The sequence below is a fragment of the Neocloeon triangulifer genome, unplaced genomic scaffold (genome assembly GCF_031216515.1).
Source record: "Neocloeon triangulifer isolate White Clay Creek 2 clone unplaced genomic scaffold, ASM3121651v1 ptg000008l, whole genome shotgun sequence".
NCBI lineage: Eukaryota > Metazoa > Arthropoda > Insecta > Ephemeroptera > Baetidae > Neocloeon > Neocloeon triangulifer.
The window spans coordinates 5870827-5882746 of record NW_026775550.1 but is presented as its reverse complement, the minus strand read 5'-3'; the positions used below and the strand labels follow the sequence as shown (position 1 = coordinate 5882746).

The 11920-nt window shown below is 42.0% G+C and overlaps 1 long non-coding RNA gene across 3 annotated transcripts; it reads right to left on the bottom strand.

Annotated features, from left to right (window-relative positions):
- Nucleotides 1-248: 248 nt before the first annotated feature.
- On the bottom strand, nt 249-5026 carry LOC132194763 (uncharacterized). 3 transcript variants are annotated; one of them, XR_009441583.1, is made up of 4 exons: nt 4888-5026; nt 2016-2160; nt 938-1083; nt 249-410 (listed from the first exon to the last, which is right to left on the bottom strand). It is a non-coding gene; the product is annotated as an uncharacterized LOC132194763 (long non-coding RNA). The 3 variants fall into 3 exon arrangements; XR_009441582.1 differs by lacking the exon at nt 4888-5026 and adding an exon at nt 2734-2872; XR_009441581.1 differs by lacking the exons at nt 2016-2160; nt 4888-5026 and adding an exon at nt 1657-1795.
- Nucleotides 5027-11920: the final 6894 nt, after the last annotated feature.

Below are 11920 nucleotides of genomic sequence, written 5' to 3'. Positions count from 1 at the left end.
ACCCTTACCTCTCGCTGTTCTTCGTCGTGTGGCTTCCATTTGGTGCGCATCGTCGGCGTACTGACTACTTTTCCTTGTTTTCATTTCGCAGCAGAGCAGTTCGTTCCGTGTTTCCTGTTGATGATTCAAGATTTCAATACTATCACAAGGCAATAAGATGTGTCTCACTGAAGGGACAAGAATGGAACTGTAAAATGTGTTCTTTGAATAAATAAATGGGAAAATAAATATCACAAGTACACTGAAGTTTTTATATAATCTCAACTAATTTTATTATTTCAAAGAAACATTGCTGATATAGCCAAATGCACAAAAATTCAATAAAATAATAGCTTTTGACGTCTGTGAGATAATAAATCGTTGGACATGATGAGCTGATTGGTGGGCATCCGGAGTTTGTGGAAAATCGCCTGTGAAAAATTAAAGGTAGTTAGAAAATAGACAGCAAAAACAATTATGTAAAAAATAGTGTGGCAAAGGTCCCCTTAAAATTTTGGGAAGGAGTGTGTTACCTATAGCTATATCCTTCTAACTATAGCCAGAAGGATATCAAGAAAAAAAATTCAGTTTACCCAAACAACTTACTAAAGAGGCAGCCCGACACCTTATCCAAGGCGTAAGGGTGAAAGAGGGTTAAAGTTGGACCAGGCATACTTTGAAAATTAGAGGGGTAACTTGGTGGGCACTTGGTTAAATGTCAAGGAAGCGTAAGAGGAATGTCACCTTTTAAAAAAATAAAAATTAAAAGTGATTTCAGCATAGTTCATGCTAAAGCGTAATAAACGGACGTAGCGCCTTGAGGGTCAAAAAGGCTAAGGCACTCCTTGAAATTTTATAAGGGATTGAGGATGTTGGTCAGGAAGAGAGAGAAGGCAAAGATGGGAGAGTTGAAAATCACTTAGAAATTAAATAGAAAATAAATATAAAATTTACTTACAAAAATATTAAGCAGGCTGCTTTACTCGATGTGAGTGGGTTGTTGAGGGTGGATTGAAAGTGAGGCACGCTTTGCGCATGATGTTGCTGCTCGGTGGGCTTGCATGGCTTGCTGAAAGACGAAAGAAGGGGCCAGAGGAACGTCACCTATTAAAAAAATAATAATTAAAAGCGATTCAAACAGGAGACAAGCGAAGGAGAAAAAGGTGGACGACGAGCCGAGTGGGACAAACAGGCCAAGGCACCCCTTGAAATTTTGTAAGGGATTGAGGATGTTGGTCAGGAAGAGAGAGAAGGCAAGGAAGGAAGATTTGAAGGTCACCCAGTAATTTAATCACAAATAAATCTAAAATTAATGTGAAAAGGAATGAGCCATCTACGTTAATCTGGGTTTAGGGGGTGGATGAGGGTGGAATTAGTGCAAGGCATGCTTTGAAAATGATGGGGCTGGTGCGTGGGCATGCAAGGATTGGTGAAATGTCAAGGAAGCGCGAGAGGAACGTCACCTATTAAAAAAATAAAAATTAAAAGTGATTTCAGCATAGTTCATGCTAAAGCGTAAATAACGGACGTAGCGCCTTGAGGGTCAAAAAGGCCAAGGCACCCCTTGAAATTTTGTAAGGGATTGAGGATGTTGGTCAGGAAGAGAGAGAAGGCAAAGATGGGAGAGTTGAAGGTCACTTAGAAATTAAATAGAAAATAAATATAAAATTTACTTACAAAAATATTAAGCCGGCTGCTTTACTCGATGTGCGTGGGTTGTTGAGGGTGGATTGAAAGAGAGGCACGCTTTGCAAATGATGTTGCTGCTCGGTGGGCTTGCATGGCTTGCTGAAAGACCAAAGAAGGGCCAGAGGAACGTCACCTATTAAAAAAATAAACATTAAAAGTGATTTCAGCATAGTTCATGCTAAAGCGTAAATAACGGACGTAGCGCCTTGAGTGTCAAAAAGGCCAAGGCACCCCTTGAAAGTTTGTAAGGGATTGAGGATGTTTGTCAGGAAGAGAGAGAAGGCAAGGAAGGAAGATTTGAAGGTCACTTAGAAATTAAATAGAAAATAAATATAAAATTTACTTACAAAAATATTAAGCCGGCTGCTTTACTCGATGTGCGTGGGTTGTTGAGGGTGGATTGAAAGTGAGGCACGCTTTGCAAATGATGTTGCTTCTCGGTGGGCTTGCATGGCTTGCTGAAAGACCAAAGAAGGGCCAGAGGAACGTCACCTGTTAAAAAAATAATAATTAAAAGCGATTCAAACAGGAGACGAGCGAAGGAGAAAAAGGTGGACGACGAGCCGAGTGGGACAAACAGGCCAAGGCACCCCTTGAAATTTTGTAAGGGATTGAGGATGTTGGTCAGGAAGAGAGAGAAGGCAAGGAAGGAAGATTTGAAGGTCACCCAGTAATTTAATCACAAATAAATCTAAAATTAATGTGAAAAGGAATGAGCCATCTACGTTAATCTGGGTTTAGGGGGTGGATGAGGGTGGAATTAGTGCAAGGCATGCTTTGAAAATGATGGGGCTGGTGCGTGGGCATGCAAGGATTGTTGAAATGTCAAGGAAGCGCGAGAGGAACGTCACCTATTAAAAAAATAAAAATTAAAAGTGATTTCAGCATAGTTCATGCTAAAGCGTAAATAACGGACGTAGCGCCTTGAGGGTCAAAAAGGCCAAGGCACCCCTTGAAATTTTGTAAGGGATCGAGGATGTTGGTCATGAAGAGAGAGAAGGCAAAGATGGGAGAGTTGAAGGTCACTTAGAAATTAAATAGAAAATAAATATAAAATTTACTTACAAAAATATTAAGCCGGCTGCTTTACTCGATGTGCGTGGGTTGTTGAGGGTGGATTGAAAGTGAGGCACGCTTTGCAAATGATGTTGCTGCTCGGTGGGCTTGCATGGCTTGCTGAAAGACCATAGAAGGGCCAGAGGAACGTCACCTGTTAAAAAAATAATAATTAAAAGCGATTCAAACAGGAGACGAGCGAAGGAGAAAAAGGTGGACGACGAGCCGAGTGGGACAAACAGGCCAAGGCACCCCTTGAAATTTTGTAAGGGATTGAGGATGTTGGTCAGGAAGAGAGAGAAGGCAAGGAAGGAAGATTTGAAGGTCACCCAGTAATTTAATCACAAATAAATCTAAAATTAATGTGAAAAGGAATGAGCCATCTACGTTAATCTGGGTTTAGGGGGTGGATGAGGGTGGAATTAGTGCAAGGCATGCTTTGAAAATGATGGGGCTGGTGCGTGGGCATGCAAGGATTGGTGAAATGTCAAGGAAGCGCGAGAGGAACGTCACCTATTAAAAAAATAAAAATTAAAAGTGATTTCAGCATAGTTCATGCTAAAGCGTAAATAACGGACGTAGCGCCTTGAGGGTCAAAAAGGCCAAGGCACCCCTTGAAATTTTGTAAGGGATTGAGGATGTTGGTCAGGAAGAGAGAGAAGGCAAAGATGGGAGAGTTGAAGGTCACTTAGAAATTAAATAGAAAATAAATATAAAATTTACTTACAAAAATATTAAGCCGGCTGCTTTACTCGATGTGCGTGGGTTGTTGAGGGTGGATTGAAAGTGAGGCACGCTTTGCAAATGATGTTGCTGCTCGGTGGGCTTGCATGGCTTGCTGAAAGACCAAAGAAGGGCCAGAGGAACGTCACCTGTTAAAAAAATAATAATTAAAAGCGATTCAAACAGGAGACGAGCGAAGGAGAAAAAGGTGGACGACGAGCCGAGTGGGACAAACAGTCCAAGGCACCCCTTGAAATATTGTAAGGGATTGAGGATGTTTGTCAGGAAGAGAGAGAAGGCAAGGAAGGAAGATTTGAAGGTTACCCAGTAATTTAATCACAAATAAATCTAAAATTAATGTGAAAAGGAATGAGCCATCTACGTTAATCTGGGTTTAGGGGGTGGATGAGGGTGGAATTAGTGCAAGGCATGCTTTGAAAATGATGGGGCTGGTGCGTGGGCATGCAAGGATTGGTGAAATGTCAAGGAAGCGCGAGAGGAACGTCACCTATTAAAAAAATAAAAATTAAAAGTGATTTCAGCATAGTTCATGCTAAAGCGTAAATAACGGACGTAGCGCCTTGAGGGTCAAAAAGGCCAAGGCACCCCTTGAAATTTTGTAAGGGATTGAGGATGTTGGTCAGGAAGAGAGAGAAGGCAAAGATGGGAGAGTTGAAGGTCACTTAGAAATTAAATAGAAAATAAATATAAAATTTACTTACAAAAATATTAAGCCGGCTGCTTTACTCGATGTGCGTGGGTTGTTGAGGGTGGATTGAAAGTGAGGCACGCTTTGCAAATGATGTTGCTGCTCGGTGGGCTTGCATGGCTTGCTGAAAGACCAAAGAAGGGCCAGAGGAACGTCACCTGTTAAAAAAATAATAATTAAAAGCGATTCAAACAGGAGACGAGCGAAGGAGAAAAAGGTGGACGACGAGCCGAGTGGGACAAACAGGCCAAGGCACCCCTTGAAATTTTGTAAGGGATTGAGGATGTTGGTCAGGAAGAGAGAGAAGGCAAGGAAGGAAGATTTGAAGGTCACCCAGTAATTTAATCACAAATAAATCTAAAATTAATGTGAAAAGGAATGAGCCATCTACGTTAATCTGGGTTTAGGGGGTGGATGAGGGTGGAATTAGTGCAAGGCATGCTTTGAAAATGATGGGGCTGGTGCGTGGGCATGCAAGGATTGGTGAAATGTCAAGGAAGCGCGAGAGGAACGTCACCTATTAAAAAAATAAAAATTAAAAGTGATTTCAGCATAGTTCATGCTTAAGCGTAAATAACGGACGTAGCGCCTTGAGGGTCAAAAAGGCCAAGGCACCCCTTGAAATTTTGTAAGGGATTGAGGAAGTTGGTCAGGAAGAGAGAGAAGGCAAAGATGGGAGAGTTGAAGGTCACTTAGAAATTAAATAGAAAATAAATATAAAATTTACTTACAAAAATATTAAGCCGGCTGCTTTACTCGATGTGCGTGGGTTGTTGAGGGTGGATTGAAAGAGAGGCACGCTTTGCAAATGATGTTGCTGCTCGGTGGGCTTGCATGGCTTGCTGAAAGACCAAAGAAGGGCCAGAGGAACGTCACCTATTAAAAAAATAAACATTAAAAGTGATTTCAGCATAGTTCATGCTAAAGCGTAAATAACGGACGTAGCGCCTTGAGTGTCAAAAAGGCCAAGGCACCCCTTGAAAGTTTGTAAGGGATTGAGGATGTTTGTCAGGAAGAGAGAGAAGGCAAGGAAGGAAGATTTGAAGGTCACTTAGAAATTAAATAGAAAATAAATATAAAATTTACTTACAAAAATATTAAGCCGGCTGCTTTACTCGATGTGCGTGGGTTGTTGAGGGTGGATTGAAAGTGAGGCACGCTTTGCAAATGATGTTGCTGCTCGGTGGGCTTGCATGGCTTGCTGAAAGACCAAAGAAGGGCCAGAGGAACGTCACCTGTTAAAAAAATAATAATTAAAAGCGATTCAAACAGGAGACGAGCGAAGGAGAAAAAGGTGGACGACGAGCCGAGTGGGACAAACAGGCCAAGGCACCCCTTGAAATTTTGTAAGGGATTGAGGATGTTGGTCAGGAAGAGAGAGAAGGCAAGGAAGGAAGATTTGAAGGTCACCCAGTAATTTAATCACAAATAAATCTAAAATTAATGTGAAAAGGAATGAGCCATCTACGTTAATCTGGGTTTAGGGGGTGGATGAGGGTGGAATTAGTGCAAGGCATGCTTTGAAAATGATGGGGCTGGTGCGTGGGCATGCAAGGATTGTTGAAATGTCAAGGAAGCGCGAGAGGAACGTCACCTATTAAAAAAATAAAAATTAAAAGTGATTTCAGCATAGTTCATGCTAAAGCGTAAATAACGGACGTAGCGCCTTGAGGGTCAAAAAGGCCAAGGCACCCCTTGAAATTTTGTAAGGGATCGAGGATGTTGGTCATGAAGAGAGAGAAGGCAAAGATGGGAGAGTTGAAGGTCACTTAGAAATTAAATAGAAAATAAATATAAAATTTACTTACAAAAATATTAAGCCGGCTGCTTTACTCGATGTGCGTGGGTTGTTGAGGGTGGATTGAAAGTGAGGCACGCTTTGCAAATGATGTTGCTGCTCGGTGGGCTTGCATGGCTTGCTGAAAGACCAAAGAAGGGCCAGAGGAACGTCACCTGTTAAAAAAATAATAATTAAAAGTGATTCAAACAGGAGACGAGCGAAGGAGAAAAAGGTGGACGACGAGCCGAGTGGGACAAACAGGCCAAGGCACCCCTTGAAATTTTGTAAGGGATTGAGGATGTTGGTCAGGAAGAGAGAGAAGGCAAGGAAGGAAGATTTGAAGGTCACCCAGTAATTTAATCACAAATAAATCTAAAATTAATGTGAAAAGGAATGAGCCATCTACGTTAATCTGGGTTTAGGGGGTGGATGAGGGTGGAATTAGTGCAAGGCATGCTTTGAAAATGATGGGGCTGGTGCGTGGGCATGCAAGGATTGGTGAAATGTCAAGGAAGCGCGAGAGGAACGTCACCTATTAAAAAAATAAAATTTAAAAGTGATTTCAGCATAGTTCATGCTAAAGCGTAAATAACGGACGTAGCGCCTTGAGGGTCAAAAAGGCCAAGGCACCCCTTGAAATTTTGTAAGGGATTGAGGATGTTGGTCAGGAAGAGAGAGAAGGCAAAGATGGGAGAGTTGAAGGTCACTTAAAAATTAAATAGAAAATAAATATAAAATTTACTTACAAAAATATTAAGCCGGCTGCTTTACTCGATGTGCGTGGGTTGTTGAGGGTGGATTGAAAGTGAGGCACGCTTTGCAAATGATGTTGCTGCTCGGTGGGCTTGCATGGCTTGCTGAAAGACCAAAGAAGGGCCAGAGGAACGTCACCTGTTAAAAAAATAATAATTAAAAGCGATTCAAACAGGAGACGAGCGAAGGAGAAAAAGGTGGACGACGAGCCGAGTGGGACAAACAGTCCAAGGCACCCCTTGAAATATTGTAAGGGATTGAGGATGTTTGTCAGGAAGAGAGAGAAGGCAAGGAAGGAAGATTTGAAGGTTACCCAGTAATTTAATCACAAATAAATCTAAAATTAATGTGAAAAGGAATGAGCCATCTACGTTAATCTGGGTTTAGGGGGTGGATGAGGGTGGAATTAGTGCAAGGCATGCTTTGAAAATGATGGGGCTGGTGCGTGGGCATGCAAGGATTGGTGAAATGTCAAGGAAGCGCGAGAGGAACGTCACCTATTAAAAAAATAAAAATTAAAAGTGATTTCAGCATAGTTCATGCTAAAGCGTAAATAACGGACGTAGCGCCTTGAGGGTCAAAAAGGCCAAGGCACCCCTTGAAATTTTGTAAGGGATTGAGGATGTTGGTCAGGAAGAGAGAGAAGGCAAAGATGGGAGAGTTGAAGGTCACTTAGAAATTAAATAGAAAATAAATATAAAATTTACTTACAAAAATATTAAGCCGGCTGCTTTACTCGATGTGCGTGGGTTGTTGAGGGTGGATTGAAAGTGAGGCACGCTTTGCAAATGATGTTGCTGCTCGGTGGGCTTGCATGGCTTGCTGAAAGACCAAAGAAGGGCCAGAGGAACGTCACCTGTTAAAAAAATAATAATTAAAAGCGATTCAAACAGGAGACGAGCGAAGGAGAAAAAGGTGGACGACGAGCCGAGTGGGACAAACAGGCCAAGGCACCCCTTGAAATTTTGTAAGGGATTGAGGATGTTGGTCAGGAAGAGAGAGAAGGCAAGGAAGGAAGATTTGAAGGTCACCCAGTAATTTAATCACAAATAAATCTAAAATTAATGTGAAAAGGAATGAGCCATCTACGTTAATCTGGGTTTAGGGGGTGGATTGAGGGTGGAATTAGTGCAAGGCATGCTTTGAAAATGATGGGGCTGGTGCGTGGGCATGCAAGGATTGGTGAAATGTCAAGGAAGCGCGAGAGGAACGTCACCTATTAAAAAAATAAAAATTAAAAGTGATTTCAGCATAGTTCATGCTAAAGCGTAAATAACGGACGTAGCGCCTTGAGGGTCAAAAAGGCCAAGGCACCCCTTGAAATTTTGTAAGGGATTGAGGATGTTGGTCAGGAAGAGAGAGAAGGCAAAGATGGGAGAGTTGAAGGTCACTTAGAAATTAAATAGAAAATAAATATAAAATTTACTTACAAAAATATTAAGCCGGCTGCTTTACTCGATGTGCGTGGGTTGTTGAGGGTGGATTGAAAGAGAGGCACGCTTTGCAAATGATGTTGCTGCTCGGTGGGCTTGCATGGCTTGCTGAAAGACCAAAGAAGGGCCAGAGGAACGTCACCTGTTAAAAAAATAATAATTAAAAGCGATTCAAACAGGAGACGAGCGAAGGAGAAAAAGGTGGACGACGAGCCGAGTGGGACAAACAGGCCAAGGCACCCCTTGAAATTTTGTAAGGGATTGAGGATGTTGGTCAGGAAGAGAGAGAAGGCAAGGAAGGAAGATTTGAAGGTCACCCAGTAATTTAATCACAAATAAATCTAAAATTAATGTGAAAAGGAATGAGCCATCTACGTTAATCTGGGTTTAGGGGGTGGATGAGGGTGGAATTAGTGCAAGGCATGCTTTGAAAATGATGGGGCTGGTGCGTGGGCATGCAAGGATTGGTGAAATGTCAAGGAAGCGCGAGAGGAACGTCACCTATTAAAAAAATAAAAATTAAAAGTGATTTCAGCATAGTTCATGCTAAAGCGTAAATAACGGACGTAGCGCCTTGAGGGTCAAAAAGGCCAAGGCACCCCTTGAAATTTTGTAAGGGATTGAGGATGTTGGTCAGGAAGAGAGAGAAGGCAAAGATGGGAGAGTTGAAGGTCACTTAGAAATTAAATAGAAAATAAATATAAAATTTACTTACAAAAATATTAAGCCGGCTGCTTTACTCGATGTGCGTGGGTTGTTGAGGGTGGATTGAAAGAGAGGCACGCTTTGCAAATGATGTTGCTGCTCGGTGGGCTTGCATGGCTTGCTGAAAGACCAAAGAAGGGCCAGAGGAACGTCACCTATTAAAAAAATAAACATTAAAAGTGATTTCAGCATAGTTCATGCTAAAGCGTAAATAACGGACGTAGCGCCTTGAGTGTCAAAAAGGCCAAGGCACCCCTTGAAAGTTTGTAAGGGATTGAGGATGTTTGTCAGGAAGAGAGAGAAGGCAAGGAAGGAAGATTTGAAGGTCACTTAGAAATTAAATAGAAAATAAATATAAAATTTACTTACAAAAATATTAAGCCGGCTGCTTTACTCGATGTGCGTGGGTTGTTGAGGGTGGATTGAAAGTGAGGCACGCTTTGCAAATGATGTTGCTTCTCGGTGGGCTTGCATGGCTTGCTGAAAGACCAAAGAAGGGCCAGAGGAACGTCACCTGTTAAAAAAATAATAATTAAAAGCGATTCAAACAGGAGACGAGCGAAGGAGAAAAAGGTGGACGACGAGCCGAGTGGGACAAACAGGCCAAGGCACCCCTTGAAATTTTGTAAGGGATTGAGGATGTTGGTCAGGAAGAGAGAGAAGGCAAGGAAGGAAGATTTGAAGGTCACCCAGTAATTTAATCACAAATAAATCTAAAATTAATGTGAAAAGGAATGAGCCATCTACGTTAATCTGGGTTTAGGGGGTGGATGAGGGTGGAATTAGTGCAAGGCATGCTTTGAAAATGATGGGGCTGGTGCGTGGGCATGCAAGGATTGGTGAAATGTCAAGGAAGCGCGAGAGGAACGTCACCTATTAAAAAAATAAAAATTAAAAGTGATTTCAGCATAGTTCATGCTAAAGCGTAAATAACGGACGTAGCGCCTTGAGGGTCAAAAAGGCCAAGGCACCCCTTGAAATTTTGTAAGGGATTGAGGATGTTGGTCAGGAAGAGAGAGAAGGCAAAGATGGGAGAGTTGAAGGTCACTTAGAAATTAAATAGAAAATAAATATAAAATTTACTTACAAAAATATTAAGCCGGCTGCTTTACTCGATGTGCGTGGGTTGTTGAGGGTGGATTGAAAGTGAGGCACGCTTTGCAAATGATGTTGCTGCTCGGTGGGCTTGCATGGCTTGCTGAAAGACCAAAGAAGGGCCAGAGGAACGTCACCTGTTAAAAAAATAATAATTAAAAGCGATTCAAACAGGAGACGAGCGAAGGAGAAAAAGGTGGACGACGAGCCGAGTGGGACAAACAGTCCAAGGCACCCCTTGAAATATTGTAAGGGATTGAGGATGTTTGTCAGGAAGAGAGAGAAGGCAAGGAAGGAAGATTTGAAGGTTACCCAGTAATTTAATCACAAATAAATCTAAAATTAATGTGAAAAGGAATGAGCCATCTACGTTAATCTGGGTTTAGGGGGTGGATGAGGGTGGAATTAGTGCAAGGCATGCTTTGAAAATGATGGGGCTGGTGCGTGGGCATGCAAGGATTGGTGAAATGTCAAGGAAGCGCGAGAGGAACGTCACCTATTAAAAAAATAAAAATTAAAAGTGATTTCAGCATAGTTCATGCTAAAGCGTAAATAACGGACGTAGCGCCTTGAGGGTCAAAAAGGCCAAGGCACCCCTTGAAATTTTGTAAGGGATTGAGGATGTTGGTCAGGAAGAGAGAGAAGGCAAAGATGGGAGAGTTGAAGGTCACTTAGAAATTAAATAGAAAATAAATATAAAATTTACTTACAAAAATATTAAGCCGGCTGCTTTACTCGATGTGCGTGGGTTGTTGAGGGTGGATTGAAAGTGAGGCACGCTTTGCAAATGATGTTGCTGCTCGGTGGGCTTGCATGGCTTGCTGAAAGACCAAAGAAGGGCCAGAGGAACGTCACCTGTTAAAAAAATAATAATTAAAAGCGATTCAAACAGGAGACGAGCGAAGGAGAAAAAGGTGGACGACGAGCCGAGTGGGACAAACAGGCCAAGGCACCCCTTGAAATTTTGTAAGGGATTGAGGATGTTGGTCAGGAAGAGAGAGAAGGCAAGGAAGGAAGATTTGAAGGTCACCCAGTAATTTAATCACAAATAAATCTAAAATTAATGTGAAAAGGAATGAGCCATCTACGTTAATCTGGGTTTAGGGGGTGGATGAGGGTGGAATTAGTGCAAGGCATGCTTTGAAAATGATGGGGCTGGTGCGTGGGCATGCAAGGATTGGTGAAATGTCAAGGAAGCGCGAGAGGAACGTCACCTATTAAAAAAATAAAAATTAAAAGTGATTTCAGCATAGTTCATGCTAAAGCGTAAATAACGGACGTAGCGCCTTGAGGGTCAAAAAGGCCAAGGCACCCCTTGAAATTTTGTAAGGGATTGAGGATGTTGGTCAGGAAGAGAGAGAAGGCAAAGATGGGAGAGTTGAAGGTCACTTAGAAATTAAATAGAAAATAAATATAAAATTTACTTACAAAAATATTAAGCCGGCTGCTTTACTCGATGTGCGTGGGTTGTTGAGGGTGGATTGAAAGAGAGGCACGCTTTGCAAATGATGTTGCTGCTCGGTGGGCTTGCATGGCTTGCTGAAAGACCAAAGAAGGGCCAGAGGAACGTCACCTATTAAAAAAATAAACATTAAAAGTGATTTCAGCATAGTTCATGCTAAAGCGTAAATAACGGACGTAGCGCCTTGAGTGTCAAAAAGGCCAAGGCACCCCTTGAAAGTTTGTAAGGGATTGAGGATGTTTGTCAGGAAGAGAGAGAAGGCAAGGAAGGAAGATTTGAAGGTCACTTAGAAATTAAATAGAAAATAAATATAAAATTTACTTACAAAAATATTAAGCCGGCTGCTTTACTCGATGTGCGTGGGTTGTTGAGGGTGGATTGAAAGTGAGGCACGCTTTGCAAATGATGTTGCTTCTCGGTGGGCTTGCATGGCTTGCTGAAAGACCAAAGAAGGGCCAGAGGAACGTCACCTGTTAAAAAAATAATAATTAAAAGCGATTCAAACAGGAGACGAGCGAAGGAGAAAAAGGTGGACG